Source organism: Alligator mississippiensis, chromosome 4 (genome assembly GCF_030867095.1).
Source record: "Alligator mississippiensis isolate rAllMis1 chromosome 4, rAllMis1, whole genome shotgun sequence".
NCBI classification, from domain to species: Eukaryota; Metazoa; Chordata; order Crocodylia; family Alligatoridae; genus Alligator; species Alligator mississippiensis.
In genome coordinates, this window is record NC_081827.1 from 111371190 (window position 1) to 111385623 (window position 14434).

Sequence of the window (14434 nt, forward strand, 5' to 3'; positions counted from 1 at the left end):
TGTGAGGGCTTCCTTTGACTGTCTAAGGAAGTGTGACATTTTTCAGGTTAAATATAGAATGCAGTTTGGTGATGGCCTCCACTTTCACGTCACTCATGTTCTGACAGCTTTCACTGGCGGAGAATTCACTGTTAGAAACATGAAAGTGAATTTAGTGCTGGCAAAAGATGTCAGTAACAGTTGTGGAAATCAAAATCTTCAATTTAGCCACTGCATAGAATGGGGAATAGCAAGGGGACCCCCCCCACCTTCCCCCCCCCACAACACACACACCCATACCAGTCCTTTTCTTCTAATTTTTGCCTTGATTTGAAGTGAGGGTTTCTTAATCCTTTGGAGGATTAATTGTTCATGCACTCATTCTACCTTCACTTGCTGTGATAACACTGCCAACAAAGGGCCTGGGTCACTATTTCTTTCCACTTTCTATGATCATTCACCCCTATGCAAAGGAGATACTAAACACTATGGGCTGAGTTCCCCTTATGATAGAGCTGTACTTGACAAAGAGGAAAGGTAGGATTCTCACTTGATGTGGTTCTGCCATTCTGGCCACTTGGGCCTAGCATGAATTAGAGTAAGTGAGGTGCAACTTTAACTTACCCCAATTATATCTATCTATGTATCTATACATATGTATGTATGTATATATATGTGTGTATATATGTATGTATATGTTTATGTATGTATGTATATTCCCAAAAAACTTTCATGACCCAAGAAACGCTATGTAATACTAATGACACAGAAGTAGTGCAACTCTGTATGGCATGCACCCACTTTATTCTCTTCACACTTACTCCCTGAAAAGCCCCAACATTTCCTTTCCCTTCCCTGCATTGGAAATGGGGTGTGGGACAGGAGGAAGTTAGGATGCCAGCAAGCTTTACACCAGCTTTGTGCTGAGAGAAATTCACCACCAGTCACCTCTGGGCAGAATACAACAATTCTGTGCTGTCTGAGTGATGCCACGTACCTGAGAAAGAACATGGCTCTGCTGGTCTTACTTTGCTATTTAACACCCACCTTATACTGATGTAGATGACTACACCAGTTCAGAGTAATATTGATGCAGGAATCTATGTGCTAATTAATGCTGTCTTTCCTCCGAATCATATCAAAATATAAGATCTGCTGTCTTCAGTGTATAACTTGCCTTGTTAACCTTTTCTTCTTTCATTTTTTACCACAGTCTTGAAGGGATAGAAGTTTTCATTTTCAATCTGTAATCTTTCTGCATATTTGGTATTTTGATCATCTTAAGCTGCTAGTTTATCTCTGGAGGAACAGAAACTCTCCTGATTATCTTTTACTGAAAGCTCAGATCTCCAAAATCCCAGCAAGCATGGTAGTTTGTTTGAATGTATTCTATCTACTTAGATATTCATGCAGTACCTATCACTGTAGTATTTGAACACCTGGCAAATTGCAATTAACTTATCCTCACAACATCCATATAAGATAGAGAAGCCTTACTATTCCTTTTTGACAAGTATGGAATTTAACCTAAAGAACTTGAAAAAATTGCCCCGTGATCAGAAGCACACTAAAATCAATAAGAATCTTTACATGGACTTTGATGGGCTTTGGATAAGGCCCCAAATGGCTTGCCCTAGGTCACACAAGGAAGCTTTTACCATAGTCAGAATTTAACTGAGATTACTTGAATTCCAATCAGGTGATTTAAACACAAGAGCATCTCTTTTTTTAAAACTAAAATGGACTGCTTGAATAAAACACTCGCAATTCTTTGTCAAGGAAATGTGTGCGCTATGGTAATAACAGACTCTTGTACAGAAAAAAGCTATTGAACACATTGCATTGAGAGAGATCGATGAGGCAACAAATTCTAATAGAACAGTAATAATGGGTGATTCAACTCCCTGCATATTGACTGGTCAAATATCACATCAAACTTAAGAAAGTAATTTCTTAGATCAGTGGTTCTCAAACTGTTTAAACTTAAGGCACCCTTTTTAGGCTCCAGGCACCCTTTGGAAAATGCCAGCCCATAGTTATAACTCATTTTTTGACTACAGACAAGTAGTAGAGCAATTCTGTTGGAGAGAACTTAGAAAGACCACAACAAGTCAGAATGTTTTTATTACTATGAGTGACTACTTGAAATCTCTGGGTGCATCCAGATGTGCAGGCATGTGCAGTTTGTGGCACTGCAAACCTCTTTGCGGTACTGTAAACTGCACCTGGAAAATGTTAAAACATGCCCTGAGCTGCAAATTTATGGCGCAGGGCCAAAATTGGATTTCCCAGTAGCAAAAATTAAAAGAAAAAAAAAACCAGCACCAAAAGTGGTGCAATGCATGTGTGAAAAGCATACACTGGCATGCATGCACCTGGCTATAGAGCTGGGAGCAGCTGGTCAAAGGCATTTTGCCCATTGTGGGACAATTTGTCTCTCAATGAAGAACACTTGCAGGGGCGTATGCTGTGGCAATTTGCCCCTTGCATGTCCAGACATGGCCTCTGGGTTTATCCTGTGAATCATGCTTGCACACTTAACAATGCTAACATTGTGAGGCATCCGGAGACACCTTTGAAAACATCTCAAGGCACCCTAGGGTGTTGCAGCACCTGGTTGAGAATCATTGTCCTAGATGGTTCCTTTCTGGAACGGCTAGTCCTAGGGTACAAAAAAAGAAAGTTCTCAACTTACTCTTAAGTAGCACTCTTCGGTAGTTGTTTGAAGAAGTAACACAATTGACTTACTAACTAATAATGAAACAAATATCATTAAGTTTAACATCTGGAGAAAAGAAGTCATATCAAACAAGAGCACTGTAACATTACAATTAAAAAAGGGGATTGAAAAAAAATGTAATGAGCAAGAGTCAAGGAAAAGGAAATGAAAGCCCATAGATTCAGTACAGCAGATATTTCCTACACACTGTCTCTGAGTCAGAGAAGGCATGTGTTGCCTAAACCAAAAGGAAAAAAGAAAGGCAAACGTGGGGATAAAACAAACAAAAAAAAAAATACAGTGTGTTTAAATGTTAAGGTTCAAGAGTATCAAGTACCCTCCAGAAAATGAAAATGAATCCTTAGTGCAGTGAGAAATGAGCAATATAAATGATGGCAAGGAAAAACACTGGATGGAAATTAAGAAGATTTGGAAGGTGTTTGATGAGCAAATCAAATACACAGGGATGTGGAAGGAAAAAATCCATCTTTTTCTTTTAAGTATATTAGAATCAGGAATGCCCGAAAAGAACAACAATGGGACTGCTGGACTGCCAGGGAGTAAGGGGAGCAAGTAAGGATGAGCAGGATTCTACAGAGACTCCAAACAATTTATTCACATCAATCTTCAACTCAAGAGATGTCGCTGTGATGTCTATGCCTTGCCTGTTCTATTCAGGTGAAAAACAAAGCAAAACAAAACAAAACAAAACAAAACAGACATGTGTCTATCAGATATTGAGGCATTGAAAGTGGAACGGCTGGCAAATTGATAAACAGAATAGCAACATGTCATAAGGCCTGAATGGTTAAACATCCGCAAGTTTGGAAGGCATTTAAAAATGAAGTGGTTGAGTTGATAGCAAAAATATGCAACCTCTCACTGTGGGCAGATTCCTCTTAGAAGGGACTGGCAGGCAGCAACCGTTGTACATATCTTTAGGAAAGGCACTGGTGTGAGCTTAGGAATCATAGGTCAGGGAAACTTACTTCACTTGCAAGTAAATGGTTCTTGTATACAATATAATTCTTGGAACAGATCAATGAAAAAAATAGATAAGGCATAATTAGCTTGTATAACTTATTTGGGCTTTCAAGAAGCCTTTGACAAAGTCCCTTTCAAGAAGCTATTACAGAAACTAAATAGCTGAGGGGTGACAGGTAAAGGATTGTCATGAATTAGAAACTGAGTGAGAGAAAGCAAATATTACAAACGAATGATCAATTTTTACATAGTAAAAGGTTAAGGATGAGGGGCAATGGCTGTGTATTATAACTAACATTGCTTCTCTATTAATAATCTGGAAAAGACAAAGAAGATTAAGGTGGCACATTTGCAGGTTGACAAATATTGCTGTTAAAGAAGTCTAGAGAAGGCTGAGGTATTTCAGGGGGAACTGACCAAGGTAGGTAAAGGAGTACTGTGATAGCAAATGAAATGCAGTGTTCAGTGATGTATGACAATGCATATGGAAGGAATAGTGTGAACTATTCAGACACGTTCCTTGGTTCTATTTTAACTGTTATCACTGAGGAGAAAATACCTTGGCATCATTGTATACAGTTCTGTTAAAAGCTCTGCTAAATATACAGGAGTAGTTAATAATAATATGATACAGAAGGAAGTAAATGAAGATTACTACTGAAAATATGATGTCATTGTATAATTATGTTGTAATTTATTACCCAAAATGTATTCACTTGGTCACCAAAAAAAAAGTAGAATAAATGGAGAGAAGTAATTGGAACTATAGAAGAATTAAGAGGCCATGCAAAGAGTGGGGCTATTTTGTTAAGAAAAGAGGATTAGAAGAGGTATTGTAGGTATAAATAAATAATAAATGGATATACAAGGCAAATTGAGTGCTCCTATTTGGCCTCTCTCATAAGACAATAGAAACTTTAAAAGGCAACAAATATAATATTGATACATATTTTTTCTTTAAAAAAAGTAATTACTAAACTCACTGTCATATGACATCGCTGAGATCAAGAGTTTAGCAGAAGTCAAAACATTATTAGCTGCTTATATAGAGAATAAGAATATTTACAGTTAGGTTAGAACAGATAAAAGTTTTTGCTTTGCCTTAGAACAGATATGAACCTTCATGTTCTAGGGGTGTAAAGTAGGCATAAAGCTTCTTGCACAACTGGCTACTGCAGTTTTTCTGAGAACTCCTGTGAAGCTTCTGGTATGGACTACTGTTGGAGACAGGATACTGGACTAAAAGAAACAGAGTTTAAACCTAGCATTGTAATTCCTCTGTTCCTAGGTTCTCTAACTGGATGACTGGTGCCATTTGAATAGGAGAATAATAAGTAGTGAATAACAAATAACGTGTTTTCAGTTAATTATTCATACTAAAATTCATGAAACTTTGAGAAGTGTGAATATTTTCATGAATAAATCATTGGTCCTCCAACTATTCACAAAAAATGAATACCACAACCTTGCAAATACAAGTGAAATGAACTTGCCGCATTTATTCCTGGAGATATTTGTGAATCACTTCATATACATGACCACTTCAGTTTTTAAGAGTTATGTTGTTCTGATCAAACGGATCACCGACTCCCCAATTTTTTGCATTATTTTTCTACGGAAGCTAGCTGATTGAATATGAGATAGATGGATTAAAAGAAAGTGACTTTAGAAAACCTATTACATTGCTTGAAAAGTGCATTCATTAGTCTTTTAGACCTGAGAAATATATGACTTGTGACTGAAATACAGTTGTTCAAGGCAGGAAATATTTATAAGGTCACATTATTTACTCCCATGTCTCTACAATAGTTTTAACCTCCTGTATTTTTTCCACTACTTGTCAGAGAGGCAGGGGAAAATACTGAAAGATGCTAGGAGTTGCAGCTGCTCTTCAGGGTCAGTGCTTTGATCCCTAGCAGAACTTCCCATAGTTTGCATTGCCAAAGACCCTCCATTCACTAATAATTTACATTATCAAACCACAAAAGCTGGCTACCCAGAACTGATCAGTAAGCAGTTGTCAAAATCCCAGCAAATTGTAATTAAAACTCTTCAGGAGACTGTTAATATTAATGGCAAATTCTGAGCTAAATATGACACTACTTTAAATCAGGAGTAATTTCATTGAAGTCGGTGGAGTCATCTCTCAATTTTAGGAGTGTAATTAAGATCAGGATCTGACCCAGAGTAGTAGGTAGCCAACGCTCAGAACAGCATCCAGCCAGAATAAAAAACATAGGGAAGATTCTTAGCTGATGTGCGTCACCATAGTTCCATTGACATGCTGACCATCTGGCCCTGAACAATGATCTGGTTTATTTTACCCTTATCATATTGTTGAAAATGAACATATGCTGCACATGCATCACTGAGAACCCATTGTGTATATAACTTTTATTAGCAAGCATGCTGTCTAAAGTGTTTGACAGAAAAAAGATGAAATTTAGTTCACCCTGACCTATCCCCTCTGTACTCCAAATCATGTTACCCATGGAGGTAATGACAGTGGTTAGTGGTGAAAGGAGAAATCCCTGTTTGAACCCAGAGCTGATATGCAGCGCTGTCTGTGTGGGGTACAGGCAGCAGTAGGCATATTTCTGCAATGGTAAAACAGTGAAAGAAATGCAGTCTGCTTCAAGCAGCTGTGACCTCCTGCATCCCAAACTGTTCATAGATTCATAGATTCATAGATGTAGGGTCGGAAGGGACCTTGTAGATCTTCTAGTCTGACCCCCTGCCATGGGCAGGAGAGAAAATTGGGCTCAAATGACCCCAGCCAGGTAAACGTTGAGCCTCCTCTTAAAGACCCCCAAAGTAGGAGCCAGCACTACTTCCCTTGAAAGTTGGTTCCAGATCCTAGTCGCCCTGACTGTGAAGTAGCGCCTCCTGATGTCTAGTCTAAACCTAGTCTCTAGCAACTTATGGCTGTTATTCCTTGTTACTCCGGGAGCCGCTCGGGGGAACAAGGTCTCTCCCAAACCCCACTGGTCCCCCCTAGTAAGTTTATAGATGACCACCAGGTCCCCCCTCAGCCTTCCCTTGTGAAGGCTGAACAGGTTAAGGTCCCGTAGCCTCTCCTCATAGGGTCTGCCCTGCTGTCCCCGGATCACGCGAGTGGCCCTCCTTTGGACCCTCTCCATGTTGTCCACATCCCTCCTGAAGTGTGGCGCCCAGAACTGGACGCAGTACTCCAGCTGTGGCCTGACCAGTGTCACATAGAGGGGGAGGATCATCTCCATGGCCCTGCTTGTGATGTGTCTGTGGATGCATGACAAGGTCTGGTTAGCCCTACTGACTGGGTTCTCGCATTGGCGGCCCATGTTCATCTTGGAGTCAATAATGACTCCAAGATCTCTTTCTGCCACTGTGCTTTTGAGAAGGGAATTCCCCAGCCTATAGGTATGCTGCTGGTTCCTACTACCTAAGTGTAGCACCCTGCACTTGTCAGTATTGAATCCCATCCTATTTTCATTTGCCCATCCTGTAACCTGTCCAGGTCCTGCTGTAATCTGTCCTTCCCTTCTAGTGTGCCCACCTCACCCCAAATCTTGGTGTCATCTGCGAATTTAAACAGGCTGCTCTTCAACCCATCGTCCAAGTCGCTAATAAAGAAATTGAACAGTGCCGGCCCGAGGACCGAGCCCTGGGGAACCCCACTGCCCACTTCCCTCCAGGTCAAAAACGACATGTCCATCACCACGCTCTGAGTACGAGCCTTCAGCCAATTTGCGACCCATTTGACTGTGTAGGCATCAATGCCACAGTCACCTAGCTTTTTAATGAGAATGGGGTGGGAGACAGTGTCAAAGGCTTTCCTGTTGCTTGGGTTTATAACTGAGCAAGGGCAATACATGGGAGAGTCCCTGGGAAAAGAGCTCAGAAGAGTGTCTAGAAAAATAACTTTTTAATCTGATTCTGACCCTGATTCCCCTCCTGATTTGACAAGCTTGTGTCAGTGGATCCAGGCTGACAAGCAACACTACAGTGGCACAGGCCACTTAACAAACCCTGTTCCGCTGGGTACCCAGAGCTACAGGCTCTGCTTCCAAGCTTGTTGAGACAGAATAGCCTGTATTACATCCCTGGGCAGCCCCAGCCTATGGAAAGGTATGGGAGCTTAGATAGAACTGTGAGCTGCCTTTGCCAGTTCAGATCCCTTGCAGTGGATGGTTTTAATGGTTGCTGAGGTACAGTTTTCTCCACAGGTGCAAAGGAAGGGAGGGAAGAGGAGATTTGCAACCTTGGGCCTAGGGACACAGTGCATTTGGCTTGATTTTCTATATAGCTTGGAAAGGCTACCATCTGATTTTAGCATTTGTGATTCATTGGGCTATATCTAAGTCCTTAACACTTCCCTTAACCTGATGTTTGTTGCCTACTCATGCAGGTCTACAAAGGCTTCATTTAAAGTCCATATGATTGATCCAGCATTGTCAGAAGTATTCAGTCAGTACTAGTGTGTGCCTCAGCACCTCGGAGCCAGACATGGAAGGTGTGAGACTTGGGAAGCCAAAAACGGAGCCATGCAGAAAGGGTCAATAAAAAATGTGTCTGGACTCCCCAGCTCCATCTACCTCGTACCTGCTGCTCTGCCATTTTAGACGCAGTTTAGGACTAGCTTCATTAACCTTCAGGTCTCTGAAGTAGAATCAGTTGAATTCCACCTGGCCTTTGCAGCATTTTCTTCTAAAATGAGTATAGATTGAAGAGCAAAGAAGCAACTGGGCGGAAAGATACTGGGTGAAGGCAACCCACCCTCATTCTGCATACCTTCTTCCTTCCCCTTCAAATGTTGCACCACAGCCTCTTCTCCATTGCCCAGGGATGTCCTTTTTTTTCTGGCACAAGAGGGCACTGTTCTGTGGCATCTGCAGCAAAGCACAAATCTCTCCCCCTGGATACCTCCTGCCACCTGAACTGAACTCACCTTCAAAGAGGACTTGCTTTCATGGGGGGTAGGGGAAGAGAGGGAGAGAGGGAGGAATCTGTTTCATTATGACCCATCTTTCTGTGTTTCCTGTGCTGGATTGCTATGGAAACAGCACCAAAAAATGTATTATATATGTAGGTCATAATATTAATGAAGAGGGAATTGGGTGGGTGGGTGGCCTGAAGTTTATCAGTAGCATTAGAGGATTCATTTTAGTCCCCTTTAAAGAGGATCTGAACAGCAAAGATAACCAGGATGGAGTGACTCAGGTACTTCCAGGAGTAAAGAGGTCCACAGGCTGCCCCAGCCCTGTGAAAAACAGAAGGGAAGGGGAGCTGGGGGTGAGGGAAGGAGGAAAAGGGGGCAAACGTGCTTGCAGTTCTCAAATACTGGCTCTCGCAGAGCAAGAGGGCATGGGTTATCTCTCCTTAGGTAGAACTGCTCTCCCCTGAAAGCCCCTCCAGCAGACATGCTTCTGCATCCACACTGGGTTTAGGTCTCTCACCACCTGTGCAGGGGCAACATTTCTTGGCATGAGGGGTTCAGTGTGACTGGCACTGAACAGAAGGAAGCAGGCAAAGGGTAGAGGCATTGGTTGCCCTTCTTTCCTCCCCCACAACCAGCAAGGGGGCAACCCAAACTTGAACCCTCCCTGCCTTGAATGCTAATGGAGCAAGCTAATTGATGACTGCAATGCAGAGCCTCCAGGTAGCTGTCAAGCAAAGCTGAGGGGTGGAGGGAAGGGAAAGGGCCCAGCTCTTCTGGATGCATGGGTGTCAAGCCCCAGGCATGTTGGCAGGGTCCCAGGAGAGGAGGAGCACGCCTGTTAACCCACAGTATTGAGGGGAAGGGGGAAGGAGGGAAACAGAGCCAAAGTGAAAAGAAATCAGGAGTCTAAATAAGCAAGGGGGAAGGCACAGGGTGGGGGATACTCCAGAGAGATCTCTGCCAGGTGATCTCTGGGGCAGGTGAACCTTGAGCCCAGCAAGTCAGGGGCAAACCCACCTTAGACAGCCCTTGCTTCTCCCCCTCTTCAGGGGTCCCATCCAAAAGCCACTGATCTGCCAGGGGCTCCAGTGAGCACTGGATCAGTCCTGCATGGCTTAGGCTTGCCATTGTCTCACAGTTTCATGCCAGCTCTCCTGCCCAGAGAAGCTCATGTGCTCTGATCTGACATGGAAACATCTGATCTGACATGGACACAACCCTTCCATGGCAGGGCAGGATGGTGCCTGCTCCTCACCCTTCTGGGTGAAGGGTTGCAAACAGGGAAAGCTGCCCTCCCCACTTCCTGGAGAGCTGCTTGCTTAACCCCAGGCTGATATAAATGTTATTTCCCCAATCAGCAAAGAGGAGAGGGGAGGAAGGCAAGAAAGACTTTGTTTTTGATCTAGTGTGAAAGGAATGGAACAAAACAGACCTGGAAAATGTGCCTCCCCCACAAAGGAAGCCTCATTGAACTCAGTGCCATAAGCTCCCATGTTGGGCAAAGACTGGGGAGCAATTTCATTTGAGTGGAACACTGCTTGATTGGGATTGAAAGGAGTGTGTTTGCTCTACAGCCTGTGTATGATCGGATCTAGGTCCTAGAGTGTGTCTGATCTGATCCAGGTCCTTTAAGTCTACCAAAGCGGGCTCTTCAGTATGGAGCAGGGGCTAGTCATCAAAGCTATCCCATCCCACTTCCCATCACTTTCTTCCATGGAAGTCACTTGGCAGGAATTGTGCCTCTGAGGACAGCTGCAGCCTTTGCACAACTGGGGGGTTAGGATGGAACTGAGCAGGGGGAGGTGGAGGTGAGATCTTGAACGATGGAGGAGGAGAAACTGAAGGGTCTCCACAGCAGGTACTTGCATGGGACCTGGGGGAGGTGGCATGTGTATATGTGGGAGGGGGAGACAAGCAGGTAGGACCCAGCACTGCCATCTTAAAGCGGACTTTTCCAGGTGTGGAGCCTCACTCTGGTGAGGGACACGTCTGACCCTGTGTAGCCACCAGAATGGCATGGCTATTTGGAGCAGAGGGGTTGAACCCTGCTGAGAGGCTAGCAGCCTGGAGCCCATCACCAGAGCTTGGCATACATCCTCCCCCCCCCCCCCCCCCCCGAAATGTAATTGCCGTGTGCCAAGACAGGCGTGCAAGGAGGGCAAGCCCAGATGGAGCAGCACTGGCTATAGCAATCAGGCTGTTTGAATGCAGGCGAGATGAGCTATGGGTGGTTTTTCTGGCATTTTCCTGCCCTCTGGTGCATGATGGATGGGCACCCAGTCCTGCTTCTTGCCCCCCTCCCCCCCCCCCCACTTTCCCCTTTCCCCACAGTGTTAGAGCCAAGGTAGGGCAGAGACCCTGGGGCTGACCATCCGCAGAATTAAAGTCCCCCAGCCCCTTGGATCCCGGTGGAGCTCGCGGAGAGTCTGGACTAACCCCAGCAGCCAATGTTGGGTGGGGCGCTGATGTGAGAGCACAGGAGATCTCTCGCCTGCCCCACAACTTGGCAGCTCGGCCCTGCCTCCCTTCCCTCCCGCTCTCTTTCACGGCAGGACCTGAAAGTTTCAGAGGCAACATCTGCGTGCTCCGGCAAGCCCGCAGATCAACCCGTGCGCGCGGCCGGCTCTGCCCCTCCACCTCCGCGGGGCAGCGGGCAGAGCCAGCGGTGCGGTGCGGTGCCCGCCGGCAGCTCGGCACAGAGAGGGGACAGTGAAACTGGCTGGGGGAGCCCCTGGGCGTCCGTCCCCGTGCCCAGCTCGTGTCTTCTTGAATGACATGTGTTCATTTATTGCACTTGGATGACATGGGTCCATTTATTGCACTTCGATTTATTCCAGGCATGCTGCACACACCCGCGCTCTGGCAGGATCTCTCTCTCTCTCACACACACACACACGGACATGCAGGAGAGGTCGGTCTCTAGGGCTTGACTGCAAGCCCTAGAGAATTTGCAGTTCGTCTCCCAGGCTTGACTACAATAGTGTGGACTGCCCTCGCCCCCCATGTGAGACAAGGGCACGGCCAGGATCGCCCCTTCCACCCAGAGGTGCACGCACCTCTGCTTCTCTCCACCTACCAGCCTCCCCCTTCTCCCTTAATGCCCCGCACATATTCCTCGCTTTTCCCAAAGCATCCTCGCAAACACTGCATCCCCTCTTTATTGAAGCCAGGTCCGTGGGCGAAGGAAGGGCAGGCGGGACCACGAAGGGCCAGGTAATCTTTCGCAGAAGTCGCGATTAAACATGTCACCTCTCTAGACAGGAGGGGAAAAATGGCTCGGGGCATGCCACTGTGCGAGAATGCAGCACTTACATAAAAGCCCGTGGTTAGTGGTTGAAAACTGCGAGGGATTCAGGTTACTGCGGCTCCTTTACCCCGCTATACAACATTTTAGCCTAGATTCGCTGATTATTACTCTCATCATCATGCAGCCCAGGCAGGCAGATCTTTTGGGGGCAGCTGCTGCTCAGACACTCTGGCTATCACCCCCCTTTAAGAGCTCGCCCCTTTTAGCAAAAAAAGTTTCCTTTTGCTACAGCGGATTTCTCGGATCCCCTAGGGGAAGGATACGACTCCAGACTCAAAGTTTGGGGGGGGGGGTTTGCCTCTTGCCAGGAGCTGTCTTGTAACAGCAGCAGCTGAATTTCCAAGTCGGCCCCATCAGAGAAACAAAACCCAAAGGAGAAGGGGGGGTGGGGGAAGAAAAACAGAAAGGAAAAAGGAAGGAAAAAAAAAATGACAGAAGCAAGGCATCCTACCTGTAAATCCAGTTGCAAGAAGTTGCATCTCATCCCGCTGACGGTGATTTTTTCGGGGGAAGGCGATGATGAAGTCCACCCAGGACTGGAAGCAGAGAGGCATGCAGGCTGAACAGTCAGAGCCCAGATGCAGCCCCTTTATCTTTCTCTTCCATATCTTCCAACAGGAGGGGTGGAGGGGGAAGGGGTGGGAGGGAGACAGATTACTTAGTGCTCTGATACTGGGGGGTGACGGGGGGCGGGAAGAATAACAGTTTGAAAGCTTTAAGCAAGAGGTGGTCTTGTTCGGGCTGATCGAGTTTGTCACACACACACGCACACACTGCACACTGGCTTCTGGCACTTGGGAGTCTCTGCTTCAGCTCAGGCAAGTTGAACTGCTTTCAGAAAAAAAAATGTAGAGCAACAGTGCTATCAAACCTGGCTTCACAGTTTAGACAAGCCTGGAGGACTTAAAAATAGCAGAGGCTAGGGCTCCTACGTGGGCTGGAAACAACTCATTCTTCTGCCCACCGCAAGAAATGAAGACAAGCTGCCACCTTCCTGGGGCCGAGGGTGGTGGCGGCTGGGGCCGGGGGAGCCTAGGTGAACTGCCCTGGTAGATGTCCTTGTTAGGCAGGGAGTTGGGCTCCTGGCTCGGTGCGTGTGTGTGTGTGTGTGTGAGTGCCTTCGATGAGCTGCAACGGGCAGGCAATTTCTGCAGAGCACATTTACAATTTTCTTTCAATATGACAGGATTAGTTGCTGTTGAAGGCTCTCCTCCAATAAGATCCGCACTGCTTTCTGATTTGGTGGCTCCGCTGAATAGAAATTACTGCTTCTTGTTATCTCCCTCTCCCTCTCTCTTTCTCCCTCTCATCAGAAGTCTTTATCTACCATTTGCACATCAGAACCGATTTTTTTTTCAATTACCTTTTTTTCCCCCTTTTCCCCCTACAACCTTCTTCTCTTTCTTTCTGGTTACTTTTTTTATTTTTGGTTGCCATTCCGCGATAGCTGGAAGTCTCTAGCTATGCATGGGGAAAGGAGATCTTGCTTTTAGATTATTGCAATCATCTGAGTCTCTGTGCAATGAGGGAAAAATGTTATTACGCTAAATCCAGTTTAGTTTTTAAACAGATTATTGTGCTGAAATATTCATGGGATGTTGCTTCCTTGGCAAAATGACAAACGCATTAGGGGAAAGAGATACATTTTTCGAACAACAGTTAATTCTCCCTGGGTGTAAACTATTCCCTTTTAATTAATAGTCATTAGGCTGAGAAGTGTTTATTTTGCTTTAGGGAACTTGTCAGCTCGGTGCAAATAATCTCGGTATGAACACCTTCCTTTATATTTGCTTGCAGTTGATTTTGTATGGATTTGTGTTATGGGGTGATGGCTTCTCCCTTCTGGGGAGGATGAAATACTGGAGGTAGGAGAAGGAAGCTAATCTGATCTCCGAGCCAAAGCAACATGCCTAACAGGACAGAGCTGGAGAGATACAGAGTATGTGTTTATGAAGGTGACATCAGTTTATGGCTTGGTGTTATGTGCCCTGCATCCTGAGCATCTCACCAGTCATCCCAATATTTTATTACAAATAGCTATCCCGGAGTTAGAAGGACCCAGTGCTCTTAGAGCACAATGTCAGGCAGTGGCAGGGTGATGCAGCATAACGTGAACTGGCTACAATTAGTCACACTACCTGGGCCTCCAGCTAAATCATTTAAAGTAGACTGCAGTTGGTGGCCCGGGTCCCCATTGCCTCATTCCCGGAGAAGCCATGCACTTTAATGGGTATGTTTCTCAGCTTGTGCTTGCCCATTCTGCTAACCCATCTGTTTCATTAAACACCACACAACTGATTTCAGCTGCTGCCTTTGTTCCTGGAAAGATACCAAATACATCTGTAGTAAGAGTCTAAAATATCCGAGGGGAGTGAGGACCAGTGAAGACATTTGAAGTCCTTAATGTTTATCCAATTTCATCCCCCACTACTTGGTAAAGAAAGGGCTGCAGGTTGTTGCCAAGATGATGCATATTTTGGGCCACGTTCCGCGGGAAGTGTTTGAACTTTCCACTCATTTGGTTGTA

General features: G+C 45.2%; 1 protein-coding gene across 2 annotated transcripts in view; it reads right to left on the minus strand.

Annotated features, from left to right (window-relative positions):
• Positions 1-13027, minus strand: part of CHRM2 (cholinergic receptor muscarinic 2) — a 137415-nt gene extending 124388 nt beyond the window's left edge. For both annotated transcript variants that reach the window (XM_019489692.2, XM_019489689.2), the window contains exon 1: positions 12359-13027. The gene's annotated coding sequence lies outside the window, so the exon portion shown is untranslated. The remainder of the gene's footprint in view (positions 1-12358) is intronic.
• Between the last annotated feature and the right edge of the window lie 1407 nt (positions 13028-14434).